A 16,828-nucleotide genomic window follows, 5' to 3' on the forward strand; every position below is an offset into this window, starting at 1 on the left:
CCCCAGCAGCAGAGAGGACCCCAGATCAGGCAGGTGTGTTAGAGTTGGGGGGCTAGTGGAATAGAAGACAAGCAGGCTTGAAGAGGTGACTCCTGCAACCACCCCACACCTCCACCAGGAGGTGCCAGCAGCTGTGGTCGTGGCTGTCTCTCCTACCACCCTGTGGGCACACACACCTGGACTGGAGCACTGGATCTGGGAGAGAAGGTGGGCCCGGGGGCCCGGACGGTAGCAATAGCAATGAAACACTGGCTGGCAGGTTTATCGGGGAGAGCTTTCCCACCACGAGCAGGGCCACTCACACTTCACAGGTGTCTTGTTGAGAAGCAAGCATTGTTATTTGCTCCACTTTACACATGAAAAGACAAGAGGATGGGAAGTGGAAAGAGTAATTTTTCTCAAAGACCCAGAGCCAAGAAGCACTGAAGCCAAAAGAAGCAGGAGCAGAGGGAGAGGATCAAGCCTTGCACCTATCTGCAATGTAGGTAAGGTGTCTTCCGCCAAGGCTGGAAGGTGTTATTCCACACCTGTAGGCAGTGACAGCACGGGAGAGAGTCCGATCTCTGGCCTGGGACGGTGAGCAATCTGCCAGAGGGTGAACTGGGCGCCCCCATGGCGTGTGTGGAGTCCTCTGGCTGCTAGCGGGAGTGGGGGGACCCTGCGCGCAGCGGCGCTCCTCCACTGGCACTTCCCTCGGTGCTCGCCAGAGGGCAGCAACGCTCAGCTGACGGGCCGGAGGGCGGGGCCCCTCCCTCGGCGCCCCTCCCCCCCCCCCCCCCCCCCCCCCGGCGCACACCTGCGAGGGTCACACAAAGGCGCCGGACTCCGGGCGCGCGGGCGCACGGTGCCCGCAGACAAAGGCACGCCCAAGCCTGCTGCCCTCACCGCTCCTTGTGGGCCCTGGGGCTGCCGAACGCTGTGGTCCCCCGCACCGAGGGGCCCTCCAAGCACGCGTGTGCGCGCGGATGTGTAGGTTCGCACGCGCACTCGGCTGCCTCTGCACAGGGACCCCAGCACGTCGCCCGGTGACACACACGACGACGCCCGCCGGCACAGGCCCCCTCCCGGCCCCCTTAGGTGGACCCCTGGGCACGAACGCCATGTGCAACTATTGCCCGCCCAGGCCTGGCCGTGCGTGCCCAGCGGCGCGTGTGTGTCCACCTGCGCAGAACATTCGAGGCAAACATGACACGAGTCCTCGCGTCCATCTGTGAGCCACCATGCGCTGCAGACACACCCCGGGAGGCAGGGGGGCCAGACACGAATGAACCCTGTGTTTTGTGGGGGCACCCCCGAGTTATGCGGAGCCCTAGACGCGCGGCTCCACTCCAGGACAGGGCGGTGTTGCGGTGGCCGCTTCACTGATGACATCTGCGGGCCGCAGGACCACGCACACCAGGCGTTCTGTGGCACCCCGGTGGCAGTGGCTTCAGGCCCTGAAGAAGCGGCATGTGCCCAGTAAGCTCTTGCTTTTTATTTAGGGTTTCTGTTTCCGGAGTTTGGAGAGAGGGGTCAGAGGATATGGAGAGGAGGCAGAACCAGGCTGCTGCCCCCTCTCCACCCCAGCCCATTGGCATCACCCACCGGGAGAACATACTTTGGCTATGACTTCAGACCAGCCTCTGAAGGGAAACAAGAGGGGATCGCCCAGTCGACTGGTGAAACGCCCCTGCTCTGACCCTCTCCCTCGCTGGCCTGCCTCAGACCAGGTGAAGCGATCAGGGGGAAGGAGGATGGGCCTGTAGGAGAAAGCGTGGTGGGGCGCAGGGTGGGCCGGGCCTGACAGCTGGGAATGGATGGGCCCAGGCCGAGGCTGATGGAGGCCTCTCTGCCAAGGAGGCCCGGAGCCAGGCTGAGCAAACCAGGTAGGGCCCAGGTTTGGGGGGAGCAGTGGGGGCCACTCCAGGTGTATGGGGGGCTGCCAGGAGGCGGCACAGGGGAGGCCAGGCTGGGCTCAGGGCTGAGCGGTAATTAAAGGAGACGTAGGGGGCTCCCCAGGGCCAGCGGGGCTGGTAACTGACACGCGGGCCCCATTGCTCCGCTCATATTTCTCGCCAGATCGATACGTTTGACTCCCGACAAGACAATAATCGCTTGTACGCGGCCGGCGAGTCGATCAAATACATTATTAGAGCGAGGTCCCCTGGGGGCCCGCCGGGGAGTAGTGGGGGGGGAGCAGCCAGCCCACCGGGGACAGTAGAGCAAGGTTCTTTACCCCTCAAGCCCCCACCCACCCTGGCCTCTTCCCCAGGGCCACCCCCAGGGACCTTCTCCACGGCTCACCACCCCAGTCTTTCCCAGGACTCCTGGGGCACCCCAGCTGCAGCCCTAGCGCTGCCCCATCGGGTCCTTCTGGGTGCTGCCCTCATCTGTGGGAGCTCAGGGAGGGCCCTCAGGCCTCTAGCCTGGGGGAGATGGGGAGACACAGCTGACCCAAGTCTGTGTCTGGGCCAGGAGGTGAAATTGGACCCAAGATTCGTAAGCACCCATTTTCCCCCCACCGCCCCCCACCTTCTGCACCTTAGTGTCAGCAGAGCCCAGGGCAAGTAGCCTTAGGTTGGGGGGAGAAAAGCTGGCCTAGGGACCTAACTAAGCGGAAAAGCAGGAGGGTGCTAGGGATGGTAGACAAGCGCACAGATGTGTGGTTGGTCGTGCCACAAACTATGCAGTCCCCCAAGCCCTCAAATGCTTTGTTTGTTTGTTTGTTTGTTTGTTTGTTTGCTGTGGGTCCTGGGGCTGGAATTCAGGATATGGGTGCTATCTCTGAGCTTTTTTTTTTTTTTTTGCTCAAGGCCAGCACTCTATCACTTGAGCCCCAGCATCACTTCTGGCTTACTTATTTTCTTATTTTGGTAGATAAGAGTCTCATGGACGTTCCTACCCAGGCTGGCTTTGAACCAGAATCCTCAGATGTCAGCCTCCTGAGTAGGATTACAAGCATGAGCCACTGGCACCCAGCTTCAAGTACCTTTTTAGCCAAGCCCAGGCTCAGCCCTAGCCAGCCTCTAGGACATGGCTGGCCTGCTTCTTAACCACTTCCCAAACTCAAACCTATCTTTGTTCCCATGCCACTGCCTCCCCGCTCCTGGGGACTTCAACAGCCCCGAGTCAAAGTCAAGTTCTATTGAGAAACAGTCAATGGTCAAGGACTTTCAAAATTTCCTCCTCCTCCTCCTCCTCCTCCTCCTCCTCCTCCTCCTCCTCCTCCTCCTCCTCCTCCTCCTCCTCCTCCTCCTCTTCCTCCTCCTCCTCCTCCTCTTCCTCCTCCTCCTCCTCCTCCTCCTCTTCCTCCTCTTCCTTGTCCCCCTCCTCCTCCTTTTCCTCCTCTGTAGTGGTAGTAGCAGCAGAAGCAGCAGTAACACATCACTATCTGTTCTGTGGCAGGGTTTGTTATTCCATTTTACTGATGATTTGATGTTCAGAGAGGTAAAGTCACCTGCCCCAAGTTGCACAGCATGTGAGTAGAGGAGTCAGGATTTAAATCCAGTTCTGTCCTCTCCACAGCTTACTCTGTGTCTATACTGCCATGGGCCTCCCTTTCCGGGCTCTCCATTGCCCAGTGGACATGGGGTAGCTGCTCTCTCTTACTGGGAACGCTGCATTGCCCTACAGCCCACAGCCTTCACAGCTGATGGTCAGCAAGGCACTGTCAGCTCCTGTCTGTGACTGAGCCAACCCTTCCCCAGTTTCTTCCATCTAAACACTTCCCCTGGGAGCCGAGGCACCCAGAGATAGACTAGGATTCAAGTGGCTGTCAGGCAGCTTGTGGTTTGCCGGGCACACTGGGTCATGTCTACAATCCTGGCTAATTTGGAGACAGAGGTGGAGAGATCACAGATTGGAGGATAGCCTGGAAAACATTAGCCAGAGGAGGAGGGAAGGAGCTGGAGGTCAGAGGGAGAAAGCTGGAGGAAATCAGATCCATAGATGGGGTAACAATCCATCAACAAGGATGCAAAATGTGCTCTACGTGTCTCTAGTAGGCTGAGAAAACAAGGGGTGAAAGCAAAAGGAAGAAGTGGCTTTTGCCTTCATAAAGCTTTTCTTTTGGAAGAGAGTGTCTAAAATTTGAAGTTCTAAATTGGAAAAATATTTCCCTCCCTATCTCCCTCCTTCTCTTCCTTCCTCCCTTCCTTCCTTGTGGTAGTACTGGGGTTTGAACTCAGGGCCTTGCAGTTAGTAGGTGGAAGCTCTTTCACTTGACCACACCCCTGACCCTTTTATGTTTCCATTATTTTTCTTTGTTTCTGGACACCAATCCTCATAACTTCTGTCTCCTGAGTAACTAGGACTACAGAGGTGCACCACTACACCCAGGCCTAGAAAAACACTTTTAAGGAATACTTTCAAGAAAAACGCATATGTAAAATGGAAGGTGTCCTAAGGAAAGCTGTCCTAAAGAGGTGGCATTTATACAGCAATTCAGCACAGCATTCAGGCAAAAGACATATGGGATGGCACTCCAGACAGTGGGAACAGAGGAGGCTGTGGTCATTCTGGGAGGGGACAAGAAGTCTGTACAGCTTGAACAGTGTGAAGGAGGAAGGTAAGGCCAAGGAGTGCAGAGCCAAAGAACAGGGCCTTGCAGGCCCTGCACTAACACTTTTAGGACAGGAAGCATGGCTAGTTCATGAGTTCAAACTCCAGTACTGTCAGGAGAGAGGTGGGGGGAGAGGTCATGGCAGGAAGAAATCTGAGCCTTGAGGCTAGAAGTGGAAGGCTTCTGACAGATTTTTGAATGAGGAAGGTCCTTTGGGGCTGGTGTAAGGACAGAATCATGGGGTGATACTGGAGGCAGGATGGCCATAGAGGGGGGGCTGGGACAGTGCCCTGGGTACTAAAGAGGATGGAGACATGAGAATGAAGATGAGCACAGAAATTCAAGCAAGAAGGCCTGAGGTGGGCAGATGTCAAGCCATCTCCGATAGACAGTGGTAAGAGGAGTAGGTCTGGGGGGAAACTGGAAGATGTGTCTTGGACGCAACTCGGCCTACAGACCAGGCAACTGGCAGGTGCTTTATAAATTCCTACTGACCCATACACTCCTCATCGTAGCTGCCTACCACCAGCGGTTTCCCAAATCCACCAGAATTTTTAGTTCACCTCCAGCAAGAAGAGAAACTCTGTGCTGTGGCTTAAAGAAGAGAAAAGATAAGAGGGCTGAAGTCCTCTATATGCTCTAGGACTCCATTTCCCCATCTCAGAGTGGAGTGTGAGGTGGGCTGGAGGAGAGCTCTAAGACTTCTTCCAGCACTGAAGTTCTATGGCTTGACAGACAGACACAAGAACAAGCAGGACGGATGGATGGATGATGCAGCTGAGGGACAGTGTGCAAGTGAGAGAGCAGGCAGGGACTGCAGCTTCTCTGCAGGAGGCCTGGCGCAGGCCTCCACCTCCCACTACCACCTTCGCGTCAGGGTGAGGGTAGGCAGACCCAGAGTTGTGCTGCCCCGAAGCCCAGCTCACCCTGGCTTGTGTGTGTCTCCCCCAGGCAGGATCCTTGGTACCCATCCCCACCTTCCTCAGTCTCCAAAGGAGCAGGCATCCGTTGCTGGACCTTCTGCTCTCCATTCAGGTGCCCCAACATCTCCCACTGTGCCCAGACTTTGCAGAGTGCCAGCAACCTTCCGCTCTTCACTAGCTCTGACCACCCTCTTCCCCTCCCCAAGTTGTGTACAGCCGGAGTCTACAGGCCCATCCCTGTGCAGGGAGCTGTCCAACGGCTGAAATGTATCTTCCTCTATTCAACCCATATTCTGGATCCATCCAGAGCTTTCCAGGGGACTCCTTGATTTCCCTGAGCCATGGTCTCCAGGGCCCTACTGGACATCTCCTCCCCCACACAAGCACCACACTGGAGGATGCCAAGTACCTTCGCCATCCCCCTCTTGAATACTGCCAGTCCTTGCCAGGCCTCCTTCGGGAAGCCCCCCCCCCCCTCCAACTCCTCTCCATTACCTACTCCTATTTTCTTACCACATCCTATACTATGAAGAAATAGGACTAGAAATAGGGCTAAAATATGATGTTTTGACTGGAATTTTACTGCTGGATGGAATTTTACCATCTAAAATATAAGCTCTCTGAACTGGCGTCCTTTCCCATTTTGTTCACTGTAGTAGTCCTAGGACATTAGCAGTACCAGGCACACAGTCGGATGTCGGTGGCTCACGCCTGTAATCCTAGCTACTCAGGAAGCTGAGATCTGAGGATCGTGGTTCAAAGCCAGCCTGGGCAGGAAAGTCCTCTTCTCTCCAATAAGCCACTCAGAAAACTGGAAGTGGTGCTGTGGCTCAAGTGGTAGAGCATTTGCCTTGAGCTGAAGAGCTAAGGGACATCGCCCAGGCCAAGAGTTCAAGCCCCACAACCAACCAAAAAGAAAAAAAAATCAGAAACAACCTTGCTGTCTCCAACAGGACAGCAGCTAAGTAAATTATAGTATATCCATATTTGGGAATCCTACATAGCCGTGAATAAGTCTATGGAAATGAATATATAAACTTCTCTAGGAACTACTGAGAGAAAAAAAGTAATTCACTGAACAATTTACAAACATTCGTATTACTTATGCAAAACATCCAAATCATGACACATTTTCTTTATTTTTTAAAAATTCTGCTACTAGGGCTCGAACTCCGGCTCTTGTCAGCTCTTTTGCGTTTGGCACTTTATTATTTGAGCCACAACTCCAATCCAGACTTTTGGAACTGTTTTTGTTTTTGTGCTGGTACCAGGATTTGAGCTCAGGATCTGAGCTTTGCTTCTTAGCCGGCAGTTTGAAACCAGCTTAAGCAATATAGCAAAATGCTATATTAAAAAAGAATACGCAGCCAGGCACTGTTGGCTCACTCCTATAATCCTAGTTACTCAGGAGGCTGAAATATGAGGACTGCAGTTCAAAGCCAGCCAGGGCAGGGAAGCCCGTGAGACTCTTCTCTCCAGTGAACCACCTGAAAACCAAAAATGGAGCTCTGGCTCAAAGTGGTAGAGCCCTAGCTTTGAGCAGAAAAAGTCAAGAACAATGCTCAGGCCCTGAGTTCAAGTGCCATGACCAACCAAAAAATAAAGTAAGTAAAAAATTGAAAGGGAAAAAAACGGGGGGAAGCAGAGACTGAAGGATCCCATTTTGAGATCACGTCAAGCAGAAAAAAACAAAGTTCACAAGGCTCCATCTCTACCAGTGACTGTGCGCAGTGGCACAGGCCTGCCATCCCAGCACTGTGGGGATGCACACATAGGAGGATTAAGTCCAGGCCAGGCAACAAGTGTGAGGCCCCGAGTTCAATCTCCAGGAATAATAAACAACCAGAATATATTACATGATGGAAAAGTCAACAAACAAGCATCTCGGCTGGGAAGGTGGCTCAGTGGTAGAGTGCTTGCCTTGCATGCTCGAGACCCTGGGTTCAATTCCTCAGTACCATATAAGCAAAAAGAAAAAAGCCAGAAGTGGCGCTGTGGCTCAAGTGGTAGAGCACTAGCCTTGAGCTGAAGAGCTGAGGGACAGCGCCCAGGCCCAGAGTTCAGGCCCCACGACAGGACCCAAAAAACAAACAAACAAAAAAAAAAACAAGCATCTCAAAGGTAAGGACTGTGGTAACTTCCAGCAAGGAGAAAGGGGTATGCTGGGGAAGGGACATTGAGTATGTGTTGGGGGACTCATGGGTGCTGGGTGCTATCAGCACCTCCACCCAATTCACAATGATTCACTGAAGTGACAGTTACATCTGGTCCACTTCTGCAGACAGAGGCTGGTTCTTTCTCATGGAGGATGGGTTACCATCTCTTTTATCTCTGTTTCCCAGAAAGAAACCGGGTGTGCCCCGATGGCTGCCAGCACTCAGAGGGGCCAAAGCCGCTGTCCAGGGTACTAGTGAAACCCAACCTGAGAGGACAAGAAGGAGGCTGGCTGAGCGAGCCACTTCAAGAGTCCTATTGGAAAGGCTTCCCTGGACCTGCCTTGTGACCAGGCTGGACTGCCCTCTGCTACTTGGCTCTCCCAGCCCCTGCTTACTCCCTTCCATACTTGGTGGCTTTTTGTTCTTACAGCCTGAGGCCAAGCTCCTCTTCACAGCAAGAGCTTTCCTCTTTTGTGGGGGGTGGGGGTGGAGGTGATGCTGTTCCTGAGGCTTAAACTCAGGGCCTAGACACTGTCCCTGAGCTTCTTTTGCTCAAGGCTAGCACTCTACCACTTGAGCCACAGCACCGCTCCCAGCTTTTTCTGTTTATGTGCTACTGAGGAACTAAACTTCATGCATGCTAGGCAAGCACTCTACCACTAAGCCACATTCCCAGACCATTTCTAGCATTTTCTGAGAAGCTTATTGGCCATCAGAGCCTCATGAATTTTTCTGCTCAGGCTGGCTTTGAACCATGAGCCTCAGATCTCAGCCTCGCGAGTAGCTAGGATTACAGGCGAGAGACACCGGCACCCAGCTGTTCAGTCATTTTATTTATTTTTAATACCATATTAAGATAAAGTTGACACTCAACATTCAAATTAGAACTGATGACTGTTCACGGATGTGTCCTCTGCCTGCAACATACTCAGTACCTACTTGCTAAAGAGAAAGTGGACAGGAAAAGAGCATGGCTCAAGTGGTAGAGCACCTGCTTAGCAAGTATGAAGACCTGAGCTCAAGCTCCAGTACAGCCACAAAAAGGAAAAGATGATGATGATGACGATGATGACGATGATAATGAAAGACAATTACCTCCATTCACTGACAAAAAATATCATGTGAGATGTGATTATGACCAAGACCAGGAAACTGAGGCTTGGAGAGGAGCAACTGCTTGTCTTTGGGGTACTGGTGAGTCTATGGCAGAGCCAGGGTTTGAAGCCCTTGCACCCAGGAAGTCACATTTCCCAGGCACCTCCCTAGCTGTGGGCCTTTCACAGACATTCCTGGGTTGAACCAATAAGCAAGACCAGCTGCAGTGGTCGGGTCTGAGCAGTAGTCCTGGCTCTGCTGTTCACTGGCTACTGAACCTAGGTGAGCCACTAGATTTCTCTGAGCCTCAGTGTCCCCATCTGGAAAGCAGGACAGTGATTAAAAAAAAAAAACCAAAAACCTACACTTAGGGTGGCTGGGGTCTGCTTAGCACATGGAAAGCAGCCAGGGATGACAGGAGAGTAGAGAGTGGCCACTCAGTCAGGGAGGACCTCTTGGGGGAGAGGTGCCAGGAGTCAGATGGAGAGGAACTCCCAAATCTGTACCCAGCTAGTAAAGCAGGAAGAGGGGAGGACTCAGTGTGCCTAGGGGTGGCTTTCAGGAGGCCAGGGTGGAAAAGAAACCGCTGCTTCAGGAGAAGTGCTCCCAGGTCTCTACCTGCCCTCTCCATCCCTCACTTTGTTCTGGATTTCCCCAGCCTTGGCCAGAATCCCACTTCCTGAGCCAATCCTGCCTCCTTCATTCCTGACCCAGGGCTGGGCCCTGGGCCTCTTGCCCATGTCTTGGCCTCACCACACAGTGACCCCAAAGGATCTTCCTGTCCCCTGTCAGCAAGGCCCTTTACTGACTGGACAACTGCGATCTGAAGGAGTTCTAAACTTGTAAGTGGTGAAAGGTTAGAACTGCTGGAGGTATGAGTGAGCATGTGACGTGGACAGGTACAAACGTCTACAAATTGCCTTATCTTTTCCATGAACAACCTCATCCCAGGAGTGGGAGAGACCTCTCAGAGCTCCTTGCTCCCTTGTGCAGCCACAGCTGGGAGGATGAGGTAGGGGAGTGCGGGCAAAGCCCTGGGGAGAGTTCTGTTGGTGAGGGCGGAGGGTGGTGGGTGGGGTCGCCCAGTCCTAGATGAAGGTAGCCTCTCGGCAGAGACCTGGAGTCACCTTGGAGGTCCAAGAGTCTCCCATCTGTCAGCTCCTCAGTTTAACCTGGAGATATCTGAGTCCCCTGCTCTCCCCCCCACCCCACCCTGCCTGGCCCATCTGAGACCACCTTTCTCTCTCTCTCCTCACCTACTGGCTAGTGGCTTCTTATGGTGGAATTCTCCCTCTCTCCATCACTCATGCCACAGCTACAGCTTAAGCCTCGTCCATGTGGCAAACACCGAACTAGGAACCAGTAACCCCACAACCACCACCCCAGGGAATGGATAGTGGAGGTGGGGGCTAGGGTCTTTTTTTTTTGGTCCGGTTGTGGGGCCTGAACTCTGGGCCTGGGCGCTGTCCCTCAGCTCTTCAGCTCAAGGCTAGCGCTCTACCACTTGAGCCACAGCGCCACTTCCGGCTTTTTGCTTATGTGGTGCTGAGGAATCGAACCCAGGGCCTCAGGCATGCAAGGCAAGCACTCTACCACTGAGCCACCTTCCCAGCCCGGGGCTGGGGTCTTGAACGCATCCCTCACAAGGCCTTTAAGTGTGGGGCTGCCAAGTCACTCCTCTGCCCAGACTGAGGAAAAACTTTGGCATTCGGGGTCTGACTCTGTGCTTTATGTTCCCCAGGCACAAAGGGGATGTGAACACACAGGCTTGAAGCTGAGATTCTGGGGTGACAATGGCGGATAACTGTGTTCCCCAGAGTAAGGATCCTCCCCAGAAGTGGAAAGAACTCAGGGCCTTCAAAGCACACCATTTTCCAGGTGTTGCGGGGAGCCGAGGTTTAGCACAGGCAAGTGACTTGAGCAGCGCCACACAGCCGTTTGTGGCAGATGCATGGACCATCCCTCTCAGACAGCTCCCCCATCCCCACCCCGGGCACAAACCTCTAACCTCCCAGACTGACAGGAGAGGGGCTTAAGACCCTTCCTCTGTTTATTTTTACAGCCATGGGACAGAGGGAGAATCAAGAGGTGTAGTGGGACAGGACTGTGGGGAACAGACAAGGACTGAGGGAAAACCCTGGAGCACAGAAGAGAGGAGTAGAGGGGGAAAAAAAACACACACACACACAAAAACAACCAGGGCCTCAAAAGCGGGAATGAAGAAGTGTATGGAGGTTTTTAAGTCCCTGGGGGGAGAGGCAGCAATAAAGGAGAGAGTCAGAGTCAAACAGAGAGAGGCAGAAAGATGCAGAAAAAGAGAGGCAGAGACCGAGGAGAACAGAAAGAGACAAAGAGAAAAGGAGAGGAGAGAAAGGAGGAGGGAGGAAGACAAGGCACTGGAGGTGTTGCGGTGGGCCTTCTGTAAATCGCTCCCCCGCCGCCCTCTCCTCAGCCCCTCACAACAGTGCTCCTTCAGGGTGTTGTCCCTCAGCCTGGGCAGAGCTCGCCCTGAGAAGGGGAGGGGTGGCAACTTTCAGCCTCATCTGGGTTTCTCTCTTTACCCAACTGCCTCCCAGAGGAAAGGACCAAGTTGGCTGTGCTGGGGGACGGAGGGGCAGGGCTCGCGTACCCCCCAAGGTGCCTGGCTGCTAATGCCCCACCTGTTCTTGTCCCTGTCCCTGGCTGGTGGCCGCTGCTGCCCCTGACACTGGCCAATACTTCTCTCAACCTGTGGCCGTCGTCTTACTACTCCCTACCCCAATCCCTCCTGAACCCCCCTTCCTGCTTGTCTCTGTGCCCCCTAAAACCACTCATCTGGAACCCACCTTTCTGCTCCCTTATGGGTTTGGGGTTAGGGAGGGGAGGACAGTGCTAGGTGGGGGAGAAGGGCTTGGCAAATGGCTGGCATGGATAAGGGGGAAGTGGAGGGGGTCTTGGTGATGGATGATACTGATTCTTTGGTGGGGGGACGGCAGGGAAGGGGTGGAGGAAGGCTGGGGGAGGGGTGGTGAGGAAGCGTGTTGGGGGGGAGCAGGACCAGGCTCACATTTGGCATTCAGGGCAGCTGACAATAAAAATGCTTTATTGCCAAGAAACTGGATCGATCGGGGCTGGAGGGGGCCGGCAGGGGGGACGCGGAGGGCTCAGCGCAGAGGCCGGCGGCCCGGCCTCCGCAGCGACCAGGGCCCGAGCCGCCCTCCCCCCTGCGCCCCCCTCCCCGCCTCCTGCCCTTTCTCTCTCCTGCAGCCACCGCTTAGTTCTTATTATATTTTTTCTTATATATTTTTCCCCCAGCTTCTCCTGCTCCTGTTTTTTTTTTTTAATTTTTTTTAAACTCACTGTACTCCCAATGCCGCAGGCTGGGTGGGGGCGGGAGGGGGGCGTCTGCCCAGGCCAGGCCCTGCCCACGGGGCTTCCATGACTAGTGGCTCTGGGATGAACCCCACTCTTTCTCCATAGCCCCCTTAACCAATCCAGTCAGACTCTCTCAAAGCCTGGCCCCATGTGAGCCTGTCCTCTACCACCCCTTTTAAGGGCCTCAGAGCATCCCCTACACCCCACACCCACACCATGGTGGGCTCAAGGCCCTGGGCCTCTGCTCTGGTCTCCCCTCCCCCCTACCTGGCCCCTGCTCACTCCTCAAGCCATTTGGCTGATGGTCAGAACTGTCCGTCAAGGGGGCTCTGAGCCCCTGGGGACCCAGATGGGAGGAGGGATGAGAGGTCGGGGGTCAGGCCACTACCCTCAGCTCATCTTTCTCCCCTCCCCCTTCTTAACAAAGGGAGCAGCAGTCTGATGGGGGCGGGGGGGTGTTGGTCTAATACTCAGGGAAGCAAGAAAGGGGCTGTGGATGGCCATGGGCAGGAGCCCGTGCAGGCTGCCTGCCCCTCCCCTGCCTGCCCCCTTAGGTCAAGGCTAAGGTGATTCCTCAACCTCTCCAGACTGGGCTGGGATGAGAGGACAATCTGGAAAGACAAAGAGCAGGAGCCCCGGGGAGTTGGGGACTGGGGGAAGCACCTGGGACCCCGCAGTCCTGGCTGACTGAAGGGGCAGCAGGCACCTTCCTGGCCCAGCCTCCTGTTCCCACAGCCCTGCCTCCTGTCTGCACCAATCTCTAGGGATCCTGGAGCTAACAAACCTGTCCAGAACTGGGGTGGGGGGGAGGTGGTAGGAGAGAAACTGAGGCCCAGAGAAGACAGACAGAGCCAGGGGTGGGATCTAGGATGATCTAGGTATAGATGCAGGCCTCTCCGAGACTTCTGAGAGCCTTTCCCCTCCCTCCACTCCTGTTCCCACCAAGAAAAGACTTCCTTTCCTGACTTCCCCCTGGAGAGACAGGTTGTAGAAGGTTCTATGGAGAGCGAAGAGGAGGCTCAGGAGCAGAAGAGGGAGTTTCTCCTATATTGGGCCAGTGGGGACAGTGAAGGACCCAAAGGAAGAAATTCTAAGTGCAATCTGCCTCTGGCCCAGTGGTGGTGAGAAAATGAAAGAAGGGCTGGAATCCATGAGGATGGGGCACTCTAGAGCGGCCAGCCAGCTCTGGCTGGAGGAGAGGGCCTTCCGAGAGAATTCTCTCTTGCGCATGGTCACACAGCAAAGAAGGAGGATCCACAATCCTGTTCCCTGAACCATCAGGGCAGGGCCTCAGGGCCTCCTGCCTGCCCAGCCTGACTGTGAAGGGAAAGCAGAACCCCAGCAGTGGATAGTTTTAGGCCCATGGGGATAAAAAGCCACTAGAGACAGAAAGAAAGAAAATGGGGGAAGTCCTCAATACTTTAAATGCCCCTAGCAAGGCTGAGGGAGCTCTCAGAGACAGGGCCACAGCCGCAGGGAAGAGGACATGGACAGGGCAGGCCTCTTTTTCGGGGGGTTGGGTGGGGCTCAAATATGCCCCCACAGCCTGCCTAGATGGCCCCAGATGGGCCCAGGACTATAGGGGTCCCAGCTGCCCTCCCCCAAACCTCCCCTCCCTTCTCTCCCTCTCTTTCTCGCTGGCTATCGACCGACCAGGGCTGTGACATGGTAGATCAATACGGCAGGGATATAAAGCGGGCTGGCTGCCTGCCTGCCTTCGCCTCTCTCTCTCTCCCTTGCTTGCTTTGCTTCCTTTTCCCGGAGCCGCACCCACGCCCCCCTTCCCCTACGTACCCCTTTCCCCAGCTTCTGAGGGGCTGAGTCCCCCCACTCCCCCACCGCAGGAGAGCTTAGGGAGGCTGAGAGCTTGGAGAGCCAGGAGAGGGGGTGAGTATGGAGTGGGCAGGGAGGTAGATGGGTCTGGGGCTCACCGCTGTAGGTAAGGGGGCTGGGAGAAATTGAGGGGCAGTCCCTCTGGGAGAAAGCAGGTACCCCTCAGGTGGGAGCAGGTGAGAGAGATAGGAGCCTCTGCAGGAACTTGAGGGGATAAAGCTGTGGGGGGAGGTGGGAAGAGGCCCCTGGGGTGGGGGGCTGGGAAGACACCATCCTGAGCCCATGGGGCGAGGTAGGACCGTGGCGGGGCTGGTGCTGGAGTTAGCAAGGCAAATGGGCTCAAGGCACCTGGACAAACCTGCCGTCCACCCACAGGGCCTGGGCTACCCCATGATGTGGGTCTCTGTGGGTGGAGGCTGCCTTGGCCTCCCCTAGGATTGTGTATGGGGTAAGGCTTTCTGAGGTGTGGGACAGGAGGTCCCAGCGGAAGGGCTGTGGTGTCTGAGATGACGCGCACAGGTCCTTCAGCTCTGCTGGGGAATTGTGGGCTGTGTGTCCCCAGTGTCCTGGCTCTGGAGTCAGGTCTGTGTGTGACCGGGAGTGGAGGGTGGGGGGGGCCTATGAGTGTGCCCCTGGGGAAATGGAGGTGGGCTGTTTGTACACCTCTATGAGTGCCTCCCTGACCCTGAGCATCCCCCCCAAGTACCCGTCCCTTGGGAAAGTGCGGATATATCCCGAGAAAGGGGATACCCACGGTGGCTGTGGCAGCGCGGACACAGCCCTGCTGGCATTGGTTGCTCCTGTGGGTGAGTCTCCCTCTGTCCCTGTGCCTGTGCCTCCGAGGCTGCGTGCGCGTGTCCGTTTCTCTTTATGAGCATTGGCGATTCGGTGTCATAGCTGTGTGTGTGTGTATGTGCACTGGATGACTGTGTGTTGATGGCTTTCCACCGTGCATTTCCACGAGTGGGATGGGAGCTCTGGGTGTGTCCGTGTGTGTGTGTGTGTGTGTGTGTGTGTTAGTGACTCCGTGCACAAGACAGGGTTAGCAGGGTGGCAGGGCTACATCTCTGCGTGGGGGAGGGGTGAGACGGCGGAAGCTGCCACCAGGACACCAGCCAGCCCATGTTATCACTACATCATCTTCACATAGTGTAAGGGCTTGTTTGCCTCCTTTGCCTTCTCTACCAGAGACCCCTGCCAGGACGGACCCAGGACCCCCTCCCTTCTCCCATCTTGGACAGGCACAGCTCTGCTTCTCAGTACCCCCTGCTTTGCTGGACACTACCTCAACTGCACCAAGCGACCTCCGTCCCTCCCAACCCCCCCAGAGCCACCCGCTCCCCCAACCCTCCCCCCACCACAAGTCCAGTCCAACCCAGACAAAAGCAATTACTCCTGAGGTAGGATGTGAGTGTGGGTGTTAGAAACAGAAAAGGGGGGTAGGAGGAGGAGGGACACACACACACACACACACACACACACACACACACACACACACACACACACACAGAGGCAGGGATGGACAGCCGGAGACCCAGAGAGACAAGGATGGAGAAAGAGACCGACAGAGTGAGAGACAGGGACGCACAGGGAGACGCATAAGGAAAAGCAAAGACAGAAGATGAAAGAGACCAGAAGGGACCCAGGCACAGAAACCAGGAGGCAAAGGCAGAGGGGAAGAGCAAGAGGCAAACAGGGAGCACACACGTGAGAAATACAGAAAGGGAGAGCAGAGGGATATAGAGACAGAGAGAAAAACAGCACAACAGAGCCAACCCCCAGTGACCAAGCCACACAGGACAGAGAAAGAGAGAATGGCAGGCAGAGCCAAATAGAAAACAGAGTAAGAGCAAGAGACAGACGCAAAGACCGAGAGACTGAGACAAGGCAGAGACAGAAAGACGATCCAGAGATGGAAGGCAGACGTGCAGACTTAGGTGCATGGAAGTTGGTGGTACACTAGGGATGGTGCAGCTAAAGGAACACCAACTCCAAAGATATCCCCCCCTCACTTTCTTTCTCCTTCTCCCACTTTTTCTCCCACCTCTATCCACCCCCCCCTCCCGGACTAGAAGTCAGGTGTAACCAAGCTCTTGCACAGTCATTTGGGCTTTGGGGAGTCAGGGTCAGGACAGGTCAGGAAGGCACAGTTTGGAGGGAGGGTCTCTAGAAGCAGCTGGGACTGGCTTATGAACACAAGAGGAGCTGAGAGGAGTACACTCCCCCACCCCCCCAGCCATCAAGACATGCCTGCCACCCTCATCTATCTACAGGGAACCGCATGTAGATAGATCACAAGGGGGCCTTGGCAAAATTCTTACATTCTGTCAGCCACAAGCCTGGTGAGAGGGGTATTTCCTTCTTGCCCCACATCCATGTCTACCTTCCCTGGCTACCCTCATCCAGTCATTCTTCCTCATGCCCACCAAGCCAGCCTTGATCTCTCACCGCCACTCTCCCTGTTCTCTTCTGTCTGTTCCTTCTCTCGCCACATCTGTCTATGGCAGGACACTCTTCCTGAGTCTCCTGACTCTCTTCCCGCTCCTCCCAGCATGTTTCTGGACTCCTCTTTCTCACATGATCCCTCTAGGCTTCTTGTCCACCATGAGTCCCAGGAGTACTGTGGGCAGATGGCAGTACAAGAGGCCTTGGAAGCTGTCCTGAGGAGCTGTGGGTATGGGGTAATGTTTCCTTCTTGCCTTCTTTGCCACCTCCTCTCTGCCATCAGATCCTACAATTTCATGTGGCAGAAGCTAAGACCTGACCTATACATTCCTCACATCCAAGACTTGGAGACAGAGCTCCAAGCTCAGAAGAAAAGTGGCCAGGAAGGAATGGAGAGGCTGAGATACAGATGAAGATTATAAGAGAAAGAAAAAAAGAAGTGGACAGGGTGAGACCACAGGATGAAGAGGAGGCGGGGAAGG

At 55.0% G+C, this 16,828-nt stretch overlaps 1 protein-coding gene and 1 long non-coding RNA gene across 3 annotated transcripts in view; one reads left to right on the top strand and one right to left on the bottom strand.

Moving 5' to 3' along the window:
- Positions 1–16,828, bottom strand: part of LOC138813281 (POU domain, class 2, transcription factor 2) — an 81,437-nt gene that overhangs the window by 30,681 nt on the left and 33,928 nt on the right. Inside the window, exon 1 of one of the 2 annotated variants that reach the window (XM_070001650.1) lies at positions 528–549. The exons of the other annotated variant lie outside the window; for it this stretch is intronic. The gene's annotated coding sequence lies outside the window, so the exon portion shown is untranslated. Of the gene's footprint in view, positions 1–527; positions 550–16,828 lie in introns of those variants that run through there. 2 annotated transcript variants of the gene reach the window in all.
- On the top strand, positions 56–8,851 carry LOC138813317 (uncharacterized). The gene is made up of 3 exons (XR_011367745.1): positions 56–485; positions 1,482–1,709; positions 7,806–8,851. It is a non-coding gene; the product is annotated as an uncharacterized lncRNA (long non-coding RNA).

This window comes from Dipodomys merriami, unplaced genomic scaffold (genome assembly GCF_024711535.1).
Source record: "Dipodomys merriami isolate MVZ:Mamm:240054 unplaced genomic scaffold, mDipMer1.0.p SCAF_106, whole genome shotgun sequence".
Lineage (NCBI taxonomy): Eukaryota > Metazoa > Chordata > Mammalia > Rodentia > Heteromyidae > Dipodomys > Dipodomys merriami.